Source organism: Conger conger, chromosome 5 (assembly GCF_963514075.1).
Source record: "Conger conger chromosome 5, fConCon1.1, whole genome shotgun sequence".
NCBI classification, from domain to species: domain Eukaryota; kingdom Metazoa; phylum Chordata; class Actinopteri; order Anguilliformes; family Congridae; genus Conger; species Conger conger.
The window spans coordinates 45895381-45908930 of NC_083764.1; the positions used below are offsets into that span (position 1 = coordinate 45895381).

The 13550-nt window shown below is 38.1% G+C and overlaps 1 long non-coding RNA gene across 1 annotated transcript; it reads left to right on the top strand.

Annotated features, from left to right (window-relative positions):
- Nucleotides 1-1397: 1397 nt before the first annotated feature.
- Nucleotides 1398-6810, top strand: LOC133127997 (uncharacterized). Its single transcript, XR_009708695.1, has 3 exons — nt 1398-1480; nt 6169-6231; nt 6463-6810. It is a non-coding gene; the product is annotated as an uncharacterized LOC133127997 (long non-coding RNA).
- The last annotated feature ends 6740 nt before the right edge of the window (nt 6811-13550 follow it).

Below are 13550 nucleotides of genomic sequence, written 5' to 3' on the forward strand. Positions count from 1 at the left end.
CACGAACAGATGGCCGGACATTCACCTTCAGGATTTTTTGGTAGACAGCAGAATTCATGGTTCCATTTATCACAGCAAGTCTTCCAGGTCCTGAAGCAGCAAAACAGCCCCAGACCATCACACTACCACCACCATATTTTACTGTTGGTATGATGTTCTTTTTCTGAAATGAGGTGTTACTTTCACGCCAGATGTAATGGGACACACACCTTCCAAAAAGTTCAACTTTTGTCTCGTCAGACCACAGAATATTTTCCCAAAAGTCTTGGGGATCATCAAGATGTTTTCTGGCAAAATTGACACGAGCCTTCATGTTCTTTTTGCTCAGCAGTGGTTTTCATCTTGGAACTCTGCCATGCAGGCCATTTTTGCCCAGTCTCTTTCTTATGGTGGAGTCATGAACACTGACCTTAACTGAGGCAAGTGAGGCCTGCAGTTCTTTGGATGTTGTTGTGGGGTCTTTTGTGACCTCTTGGATGAGTCCTCGCTGCGCTCTTGGGGTAATTTTGGTCAGCTGGCCACTCCTGGGAAGGTTCACCACTGTTGCATGTTTTCGCCATTTGGGGATAATGGCTCTCACTGTGGTTCGCTGGAGTCCCAAAGCTTTAGAAATGGCTTTATAACCTTTTCCAGACTGATAGATCTCAATTACTTTCTTTCTCAATTGTTCCTGAATTTCTTTAGATCTCGGCATGATGTCTAGCTTTTGAGGATCATTTGGTCTACTTCACTTTGTCAGGCAGGTCCTATTTAAGTGATTTCTTGATTGAGAACAGGTATGGCAGTAATCAGGCCTGGGTGTGGCTAGAGAAATTGAACTCAGGTTTGATAAACCACAGTTAAGTTATGTTTTAACAGGGGGGGCAATCACTTTTTCACACAGGGCCATGTAGGTTTGGATTTTTTTTCTCCCTTAATAATAAAAACCTTCATTGAAAAACTGCATTTTGTGTTTACTTGTGTTGTCTTTGACTAAGATTTAAATTTGTTTGATGATCTGAAACATTTAAGTGTGACAAACATGCAAAAAAAAAAATAAAATAAAAATCAGGAAGGGGGCAAACACTTTTTCACACCACTGTAGTAGCTGCATTTCAACAATTCACTTTGATTTATGGCTGTTACAAGATGCTATATGTGTTGTTGCTGTCTGGGAGATATAGATATGTGCCTTTACAATGTTTACCCTTCAAAGGACTGTGCATTTTGGGTAGATTATGTATAGATGAGTGATTGTGGAGAAATATACACTCAGTGAGCACTTTATTAGGTATTTATTAGACTTCTTTTTTAGACCTCTTGTTCTGACTCCTGTCCGTTTCTAAGTACCATTGTCGCCAGTAGGTACTGCGCCTTTAAGAAAATAATTAGACACGGCCCCTCGTGTGTGCCATCGTGTGATTCTCTTCAGAAGCAGGCAAACGTGTTCGTGCTCCAAGCCTACTTCAGTTGTCGTCCAACCCATAGAGTAGATCTATCAGTGAGTATGGTTGCTCCTTTCTTATTTAACTTGGACATTTGAGTTCAGGAAACTGTGAAAATAATTAGTTTTTGGTTGTTAGAACCGGACGTTTATATGCCATTGCTAAGCTAACTGTGAGCTAACTGCTGTTTAGCTAGGCTGTGTGAGCACATTGTTAGCTACAATTTATGTTTGTTGGATGTTGTATTGCTATGCAGCTATGTATACTCACCTACTGTACTTACCTGGGAAGAAATCATCCTGTAATATTAAGTTGTTGGTTATAGCTAAATTGCACTCATTACAGCTGATGAACATTTCTGTTGGAATCTGGAAACCTGTGAAGGGAGAGAAAAATGTTATTAATAAGAACTATGTTGAAGTTGCATGATGTTGCATATATATGGAACCCTCGGTTACACTGAAAATGGCAAAAGACCAGATTACGCCACCTAAGGCCTTGCACCTTAAGACTTACAGTTCACACTTCAGGTTTCCCCCCCCCACCCAGAATCAAGCTGTACAAATAAGACAGAGACAGGTATTCCAGTTGACTGGGCAATATTTATTAAATAGATTGACTCATTAAAGAGGAATTAATCAATAGCATATCTTTATTACAAAAATAGGTCTTATAGTTAAAAGCACATGAGCCATCAGCATATAGAGAGAAAGGCAGGAAAGTAGCAAGCACAGGGTACTGGCAGTCCTAAAGTGAGCATAAATAAGCGATTAGTTAATTTGGCCAATGAGAGTAGTTACCTGGCATACTGGGAGAAAGAGAGAGCAGTTCAACACAGCAACCACTCCGAGTGCTCCAATATCTAAGAGTGTATCAAAACACACCAAAGCATACACGGCAAACCACAAGAATAATGTGAAAGTGATTATTAACTTTAAGCTTAGTTCACCTCATACAGTGCAGGAAAGGAACCACCCAATGCCCCCAATACACTGGAACCACGTTCACTGGCTTCTGTTGATAGAAAGGAGAACACAGAAAGGTCAATCCACTAAGCTAAATGCTTAAACTAGTGGACCAGCCAGTACCCGGAAGCTGAGCGTAGTGGGAAGGAAATCTTACACAAATACAAGCAGCCAAGGGCCATCAAACATTGCCCAACCAAACACCTTGTTTGTAACAAGTCAAATAAACAAAAATACATAAACTCAGGCAAAACAGCAATGGCAGACTCCTGCAAATACATACATAAAATCAGTACCCATATTCAACCATAATATAGTGCGTCATATTATAATTCAAACAATTAGTGGTACCAGCAATGTTGGCGCATGTATCATACCTGTAGCATAGCACATATATACGCACACAAACCCGTTGCCTTCAGACACAGCAGCAACCTAAGAAAAAACACATTAACATTACACTAAAAGCATTTAACCAACAGATCAATAAAATAGTAAAATAACTCAACTACCGTAGTCACCGTTTGACACACGGCCGCACTGCAGCCGAACCACAGAAAAGGAGGATACCTGGCGACTGTTAACACATACAATGTTTAGTTAAACTACCCAAGTTAACATGCCTTACACAAACGCCAGCTCACCTACCTCGCCAGAATTCCCATCTATTCCCCGCAAATGGATTCCAGAATGAACAAAGAGCAAACCTTCCACAAGCTGCCTCTTCCTGGTTTTATCCTCATTGCTATTAGCATGATTACGAGATCAAAGCCAGATGTGCAATGAACGAGCTTGCGCTCCCGGTCGCTACTGTGGCAAAATGTAAACAACTAATAGGGGAATAACCCGGAAGTACTATTCACAATGATCCACTGGTTACATTCATATTATTATATTGTATACCTGTAACATGTACATACCATTGTCTCTGTTGCAGTTTTACAAAAAACAACAAAGATTTTCAGTAAATACACTCAACGTGGAGTCAAGCCTGGAGTCTTTTATGTGTTCGCTATCTGTCTAAACAATACAAGGGACGTATTTGCAGAGGGCAGAATACCTCTACTGTTGTAGCCTATCCAGTTATGATATAGTTATGATGCGTTGTGTGTTCAGAGATGTTCTTTTGCATACCATTGTTGTAATGTGTGGTTTTGGTGTTACTGTCACCTTCCTGTCAGCTTTGACCATTCTGGCCATTCTCCTCTGACGTCTCTGACAGGGTCGGTTCTAGGATTTGTTTTACTGGGGTGGCCAAGTGGTGGCCAAGGGCGGTTCGGGGGTGGCCATCTTATCTCCTGTCTTCATGCGCAAGAAACATTTTTGGGGGTTATTTATGTTTTTTATTGTTTCACGTGTGAAACAAACGACAAAACAATATGCATTACTAGTCTACTAAGATATTAATTATATAGGCTATAGGCTACTGATAAGCTAATGTACAGGACATTAACAATGACAAATAAATAGGCTTTTGTCATCAAGATCCTTTTATGAGCTCACTAACAAAAGTTAAGGAGTTCAGTAGACAAAAGCTCTATCAAACAAACAAAAATGCATAATGCAAGCCCTGGGTATCTTTCTCTGCATTAACACAAAGGGCACAATTTTGAGGCACTTTCTTTGGTGCGCTGTGTGCAAAGAACAGGCAGTGTGACAAAAATGTGGCATGGAATCAGGAATAGAATGCCCTGGGCCTTGGAGCATTCTATTCCTTATTCCATGCCACACTGCCTGAGGACAGTGCACTGAAGAGCCACACGACAATAAGGCTTTGTGGTTTGCAACCCAGCTAACTTTCCTAATGGCTGTTTTGTTTGTAGGTATGTCACAGTTTTCTTTTGTGGAAAGGAAGTTTGTAAATACCTTAATGTTTTGCTGTTCATCGCGCGTAGCAGGTCGATAATACGCGCTGGCATTCTAGCTAACGTAAGCTAGCGACAGTTATCTGACTATCTATCTAGCTAGGTAATTTAACACTAACGTTACGCCACCTAACTAACTACATCAATGAACGATTTGGCTATATAGATTTAGTTGACTAGTTAGTTAGCTAGTTATTCCCCAGGGGGCCATATTATATTAAACACAGCATTCAAGTAATGTATTTCTTGTTGAGACTAACGGTCGTTAACTAGCTAGTCACTAGTCTTCAATTTAATCAGCTAACGTTAGCTAGCTTGATGTTATTTAATGATGATATTTCAATATTTCAACCATAACCTTAACATTCAAACGTTAACATTCATATTTCAACCATAACAATGAAAATGTTTAACCTGTCACCCTGACAAGAGCAAAATAAATATTAAAGGTTTACAAATTTCACTTAGAACTAAATTCACCAAACAAACTGTCCTGTCACGATTTTTGCCGCACATTTTTCAGTCTTCAAATAGGAAAAACGGTTAAAAACGGTTAAAAACAGATTGACTGCCAAAACAGCCAATCACTATGGCAATGGGGTGGCTAATCAGATTGGCGCTTCAGACAGACGGGCTTTTGACGCACATTTTGAAGCTTTTATGCAGTGGCAGCAGAACGAAAAGACTGTCTTTGTAAAGGCAGACTGACAACCTGTGGGGTGGCAGTGGGGTGGCCAATCAGATTTTAGGGGTGGCCTGTGCCACCCTGGCCACCCCATTAGAACCGCCCATGGTCTCTCATTAATTATTATTACTGTCTGCAGAACTGTCTGCAGCAGCATGCTCATTGGATTTTTAAAAATTAATTAATTAATTATTATTTTTTTGCACCATTCCTTGCAAACTCTTGCGTGAAAATCCCAGGCGATCAGCCGTTTCTGAGATACTCAAACTACCCTTTCTGCCACCAACAATCATTTCACGGTCAAAGTAACTTTGAAGTTAGTTATTCATTTGTAACTAACATTGTGTGCAGTGCAGCTATGAGTTTGGGCTGAAGATTTTGATGATTTGCATCTATTGCATTGGTATGAATTAACTTTCATTCTTTCATTCAGTTTTCATGTTTTACTTGCTTTATGACAGATAACTGTTCATTTTTTCAGAATTCAGAGCTGAAGACACAGTGACTCAGTCCACAGGAGATGTGATTGCTTTTGAATGAGAATCTGTGACACTGGGCTGTAATTATAGGACAAGTGATACATCACAATATCTCTTCTGGTACATACAATATCCAAATTGATTTCTTAAGTCCATACTTAGACGGGATCTATATACACCTGGAGAAACTGCACCAGGGTTTGGGAGATTTGATGCTCATCTCAACAAAACATCCAGCAGTGTACCTTTCACAATACAGAAGGTGCAGCTGTCTGACTCTGCTGTGTATTACTGTGCACTGAGGCCCACAGTGGTGATGAAGTATTCACCTCCCTTACAAAAACACTGAGTACAAAGGGGAACATACAGTACTCTGTACAGTTTCGCCTAATACACTGCAATAACAGTTGTTGCAATTCTATAGAAATAATGTATATTTTTTCAAACGTAATTTGCTCATATATTCAGAAGACTAATAATGAAATATTATTTATGATGAAGTTTAGCAAAAAACATCACAAAATACTACATGGACTGTACATGTCATAATGAATTGAATTCAAAACAAAAGCCTGACTTTTTGATAGAATCCAATGCACTATTTTGGCATTAGTCTATATTTCATATTTTTGTAAAGGTGATGATACTCATTCATTTCCTATGTAAAGGAGGGGCTAACTGTGCAATGAGTGGTTGTGTTTCCTGTCAAAGTGATGCAGAGGGAGTAGATGACTTATTCTCTTCTTGCAGTGTTCTTTCTAACAGCTACCACGATGCTGCACTGTTTGTTTCTCCTGTTTTCAACAATGATTGGTAAGCGCCATTCTACATATAAATTCAATACAATTTAATTAATATTTAGAAATGAAATATACAGTGTATATTGGACAATTAAGTTTATAGTTACATTATTATCATTTTTTTTTCTCATTAATCACTTCACCAGTCTAACGTATGAATTTAAATTATGTATTGATTTGAGTAACTCATGGCTTTTGTGGCAAGGATTACTTGAATATATGTAATAAAAAATATCTTCCACAGGTAAAAGTTTTCAGGACGGAATCACATCAGCAACTAATGCAGTGCAAGCTTTGGAAGGCAGCAGTGTCACACTGTCATGCAACTACACTTCTTCTACTGCTGGGGATGATTTACACTGGTATCGCCAATACCCCAGATCAAAACCTGAATTCATCATCCGCATCAACAAATACAATGAGAGAGCAGAGAAAGAGGGGTTTACTGTTAAACATGAAAAAGAAAACAACTATGTGTATCTGGAGATCTCCTCTGCTAAAATGACAGACTCTGCACTGTACTTCTGTGCCTTGCAGCCCACAGTGACAGGAAACCCATAAACTCTGTACAAAAACCTGACACAAACTGAACCAATGGAGCAACACAAGTACTACTTTGAGCCATCATCATCATTGTATGATTAAGATTATCTTTCTTTCAGGCACCATGCAATATTAAGTTCAATGTCTGAATTCATTCTGAAGGCTTGTTCACACATGTATTGTAATATATAATAATAGGCAGGTCAGTATATTTCAAAATATTTTTTGCTCACAATTTAAACTTTCTAGATGTTTGGCAAATGCAAAGAAACACTGACAAATTGAATGCATTACATGTGGACTTTAAGCTTTATATGCCTGCATCTTGGATGATATATGACAAACAAGTTGACACTTGTCTTTTTTTGTATGCATATGTGTCTGTGTTCTCAGGGGTTGTTGCACAACTGTAACTTGAAAAATGGAAAATGAATGAACTAAGGATGCAAGAGATGCACAGGGCTTCCTCAAGACATACTTTAAGCAGAGCCACAATAATCAAATAGGGAAGGGGGGTGAATATGTAGTATTTTATTCAGATCTGACAGCTTCCCATAGCACACTGGTATGCTTTTCATGAGACACTATCATGGGAGTGCACAAGCTGGAGAAACAGTTAGCTATGCTGCAGTGGCTTCAGTTATCCAGAAGATGGTGTAGTTTATCGTTTTCCCAAAACGATGGAATTTCTTATGGCACTGCACAAGTTGATATAATATGAGTATAGAAGTAAAGAAACATCGTAAGTAAAATGAGGTACTGGGCAACGGAACATCATTTTGGCAGCACTTTCATACCAACCTTGCCAGTAAAATATAACGTTACCAAATCTGGCAATAAGATGTTGTGAAATGAAATAAGTTACTTACTGAAGGTAGATATTAAGAGACAGCTTTTTCATCCAGAAATATGTTATATGCATAAATAAAACTGATGTGGGGTGCTACATTTTCAGGTGTCAATTGCCTTGTAAAACTGAGTGAAATATTGAATTGAGCAACTGGCCAAATTTTGATAAAGGCACTAAAGTATGGCAGCTTTATATGAAACTAAAAATAGATATTATTAGCAGTTCATTTTGTATGTCAGTAGTCAGGAAAAACGTATTTTGTTTAACAGTCTGGGGGAGGGGCTAACTAGTCTGTAGTCAGTGAGTGGAAGAAGTTTCCTGTTAAGAGTGGAGTCAGAGTGGAGGACTTCTAGCTGTGCGTAGAGTCAGTGTCTTTCTAACAGCTGTCATGATGTTTCACTGTTTACTTCTGTTATCAGCAGTGGTGGGTAAGTGGAATCCTGCAATTATTTCATCTGTGGAGCTGTTTCAGATAAGCTCCAATACAGCTGGACTGATGTTTATTTTAATAAATTGGTCGTTAGGTAGACACTCCAACATATAACAATGGCTGAATTGTCTTTTTGGACAAATTTCCTTAACTATTAAAAAGGACACATGACGGGTAATATAAAATGAAAAAAATATTCTCTTTTGCAGGTGAAAGTTTTCAGTATGGGATTACATCAATAGGTAATGTAGTGCAAACTTCGGAGGACAGCAGTGTCACACTGTCATGCAGCTACACTGGTTATACTACTGGAGACAGTCTACACTGGTATCGCCAATACCCCAGATCCAAACCTGAATTCCTCCTCCTCATCCTTGGAACCAAAGAGATAGTAGAAAACAATGGATTCACTGTGAAACATGAAAATACAAAGAGCCTTGTGCATCTGGAGATCTCCTCTGGTAAAGTGTCAGACTCTGCACTGTATTACTGTGCCTTGAGGCCCACAGTGACAGGAAACCCATAATCTCTGTACAAAAACCTGACAACACAAGAAAAATCTTCAGTGCAGGTAGCACATTTCAGTATATAATAATAATAATAATAATAATAATAATAATAAATAAAATAAAAATAATAATAATAATAAATAATAAAAATAATAATAATCACACATATGTATTCTGTAATTCTTACTAATTGCTGCCATTAAGCATCTCTAGGATTCTTTTTTATTGAGGAATGCAGTTACTGCTACAAAGATATGACCTGGGTAAATTGTATTTACTTCTGGAATTGTGGTCAGTAATAAAGTACATGCAAGTCAAACATAGTTTTTAGGCATATTGTATTGTAGTTTATTTAACTTTTTCATTTGTTTTCCAATAATGTCCCAGGAAGTCACAGGCAACATCAATGTTCTGATCAATGTTACTCTAGGTGGCGCAATAGCTCTCCTGCAGTTCTACGTGTGACTGTTTCATCTTGCAAAATTGAAAATTGAGAGCGTTACCTATCAATCGCAAATTTGAGTTAAAGTGTCATTAAAAATGGTAGCATAAGATAAAAAGTACCTCTAGGTCAGCATCCCTAGCCATGTCAAAACAACTTCTTGGAAAATCTAAATATTCAATTGTTAAATGATGAAATTGAAATTCAATTAAAATTTGTATTTAAATGATTAGTGTTTGACAGTGTTATAATACTTTAGGGTAGTTTTGTATTTTATTAAATTATCATCAGTCATGCTGAACACAGGTCCTAGTCAATGAGCCAATGAAGTGCACCTGCTGAAAAAAACACTATTTTACTGGGCCTCGAAAAGTGTAGTGACTTCAGCTGTAGTGCCATTTATCCTCTGTGCACACTTTCCCATAAATGTATTATTGTTCTGATGCTATATGACAGACAATTCAAACTTTATATTAAGAAATGAGAATAACAAAAGAGTGATTGGCAGTCTAACAGAAATACTGTGAGGGGAGTGGTCTCACAGTAAACACCAACTGGAGAATATTGTTAAAAATGCTAATAGTTAAGAGTAAGAATGCTATTTGTTTATGACCAATCTACATACCACTGCCACTAGAGGCTGGATGTGTGAGACCCCAGGGGGTGGGTAATACAGGAGCGACAAGAACAACACCTCTTCAGTACTGTGCTGTTATACCTCACTGAGAGAGAGGACACATACAGGGACTTCAGAACTGTGCTGTTATACCTCACTGAGAGAGAGGACACATACAGGGACTTCAGCACTGTGCTGTTATAACTCACTGAGAGAGAGGACACATAGAGGGACTTCAGCACACGCAGACTACAAGCACAAATGCTCACTTTATTCTGTGGAATTCTACTTTGTTTCATTGGTGAGATTTTTTTTTTTTTCATTCTAGGCATTTTGGCAATTTTCTGAATAGAATTTTTTAACAAATAAAACACAAATAATTTCAAATGTATTCCCAGTGTATGCTATCACTACTTAAATTAAAATATTACATTTGAACCGTGTTTCCATCTTCTTATGTTTTCCAGATAACACACAAGGTGACTCTGTCCTTCAAAATCACTCAGTGTTCCTGACAGCAAATGAGATGGCATCACTGTACTGTCAGTATGAAACAACTGATAACTTTCCTTATCTCTTCTGGTACATCCAGAGAGATACTAAATCACCAGAGCTCATCCTCAGTAATTCTAATTTCCGTGGAAATGGTTATAAGGAAGGCCTCTCAGCTCATCTTGAGAAGTCTGACAGGACCTTTAATCTGAAGATAGCTGCAGCTGTGCTGTCTGACTCTGCCACATACTACTGTGCTCTGAGGCCCACATTGTGCTAGTCTGTATATCACCTCAGACAAAAACCTCCTTCTGTGTCAAACCTGGATACTGTTATCATATACAGTAGGGCACCAGACTAACTTTTTCAACTGGTATCGTTGGTGTCACTAACTTTTTTCAACTGGTGGCACAATCACAAAATCACATTTAAGTTATATCTAGTGGTGTAGATCAGTGGTTTAAAATGTTTTTGCATCAAATTCACTTCATCCAAAAAAAGTCAAAGCCCCCTCTGAAATATATCGCACAACAGACATCCACACCCATGGGCTTGTTTCTCCTCCTTAAAGGAGAGTAGGGTGGAGCAGAAATTGGAATCTTTTGAATTCTAAATAAGAAATTGGGCAAAATGCTCTCTACTTACAGACTTTTTCTCAAGCAGTTGCAGCATTTATTTCCACTGTTCTCCATCAAGTTGTTTTGAATTTCCAGTAATTCCATTACCCCTCATTCAAGTAATTCTAATATCTTAATCCAATGAAGTTATTAGAATATTTGAAGTAGCTTTGCATTTTATTTTGTTTATAACAGTTCAGCAGTTTATTGATAAGCCAATATAATATTTTTAGCCCATCCATCTCAAGCATTTGTTTAAGCACAGTGTAGTCATGCAGGGGTGGCCCACAGCCCCACAGGGTAATATAGCATCCGGAGGTGTGAGGATGCATTCAATACAATTACAAATTAATTCTCTGTTTCATTTACAAATGACACATTCAGTAGTTTTACATTCTCTTCAGGTCACTGTTGCCCCTCCCACACATCCCCACAGAAAAACTAAGGCACATATTCTGCCCCAGGTTCTCTCTCCTCTAATAACCTGAAGCTTCACCTCACAACAAGATGCAGCTTTTTACCGGGCTGGTGTTAACTGTTACCTTCTGTAAGTTAGCTTTACTGACCTCATCAGAAGACATTGGTTTGTTCCGGTTACTAAATTGAATTGTGAAACTGAATTATTTATATTTCTCTATGTATTACTTTTAGGCATTTCTTCTGGAAAAGTCAAATTACTAAATATGACAGAAGGACAACAAGTATCCATGGAATGTATCACAAGCACGAGCGGCTCAGGCCGCTACATCTGGTACCGTCAGTCCCCTGGGTCAGCCCTTCAGTTTATACTGTACAGGGGGTCCAGCTCACGCACAGCAAATTTTGCCGAACAACGATTTGAAGCAACTGCGGAGGCGTCCAGTGGCAAAACAACCTTGACAATTTCAAACTTAATTCCAGAAGACTCTGCATTGTATTACTGTGCACTGTGGCGGCTCACAGTGATATATTAATGCCAGCTCTCATACAAAAACCTGCTAGGATTCCATCACTTTGATGGTGTTTTTAATCAGAAGGAGCAGGAAATGCCTCATAATGTGGTATCTTCATACTTGGACTCAGTCCAATGCACCTGTTATCTATTTGTACAGAATGTAATACATTTTGTGGTGCAAAAATAATGATGTTTCCTTTTTTCTTCTCATGTCATTTCTGATGCATTGTTTGGCAGTGATCCAACCCTAGACTGTAGCAGAAGAGATATGATAATACTAAGAAAGAAGTTCATTAAATCTCAATAGCATTAAATCTGAATGCTACACTCTAAATTAAGGTATAACAACCAGTTGGGACACTGTTACAGTAAAACTTGTAAAAGAAAAAAAAAAGAAATAGGAAAACACATTGGTCTTAAATAATTCATCAGAATGAGGCTGTAAGTCCTTGACTTCATATTAGGGGCCTTTCTGTGAAAAGCTGATGAAGTTGACTCCCATTGCTACTCATGTATCAGAATCCCTCAGTAACCTGATGGAAGCAGAGTAGTGGGGTATGTGTAGGGTCAGTATATTAACTTGGATTTTCTCTATTCCAAGTGCTTGTGAGGTCTATACTGTAACAAAGCTTTCATGCATGGCACCACTGTATAATAAACAGATGACATACTAATTTCATTCTGAATGTGAAATATTTCCAGTCAAATAAACAAATCAATGCTGTCTATGGTCTAGATGATCACTTCAAAATGATCCTGCTTTTTAAACTGCAGAGGTCTGACATGTACAGCATGTGTTTTGCATCCAGAGCTAAATCGTGAATGAGAAGGAGGAGTTTCCTCCTAGAACTACAGTATGCAGAGCGATTCAATGTAGAGGATGTGTTCTGTTCTAGCTGTGCTTAAAGTCAGTGTTTCTTTGGAAAAACTTTCATGATGCTCTGCTGTTTACTTCTTCTATTTTGTTCTACTATCATGGGTAAGTGACAGATTGCATTTTTCTGATCCGTGGTGCTGTTGTTTCATTCAGACATAAGGCTTGATTTGAAAGTCCCATTATTAAAACTGGAACTGGAGATTGCATTATATAATGTAAGAAAAATAATTACTAGGAATAATATTTGCTACCATTAATGTATATTATTGTACTCATAAAACCATTTCATATCATCTGGACTCCAGGTGAAAGCCTAGGACAGGATGCAATTACATCCACATCTAGAGAAGAGCATGTTCTGTGTGGCAGCAGTGTTACTCTGTCATGCAACTACTCAGCTCTTAATCTGAACAATCTACAGTGGTATCACCAGCACCCTGGATCCAAACCAGATGCTTCAATGAATAAATTCAATAAATGACTGAATTTATGAATAAATAATAACTCTTTGCATATATTTACATATATCTTTTTTTCATACTTAAATTGCATTACATGACGGAGGAAACTTGCATCAACACCACAAATTAGTAGCACCCACCTGGATGATGCACAGGCAGCCATTATGTGTCAGAATGCTGACCACACATCATGCCATTGGATCTTTAAAGCACATTATGGCAGAAATAGGTTTGAAATGCCATGAAGAATAAAATTCCCATGTTCATATCTTGCAAGCATTTGCATAAGAACAGGTAACAAATAAGACTGAGGTTAACTAAAAAGCTCATAATTAGGTCATTGAACAGTGCAGGTTTGCCTTGTTTTCATTTTCTTTGCCTTTAAATTGGTTCCAAATGATTAGTTCTTCTGGCCACATGTCAACACTTTAGGAAATTAGGACACTCCTGATTCAATTCACTGTTGATCAGTTAAAAATAATTTACCACTTTTTATGCTATTTTCATTTGCAATATACTATAATATGAACATGGGGATTTTATTCTTCATGGTATCCATAG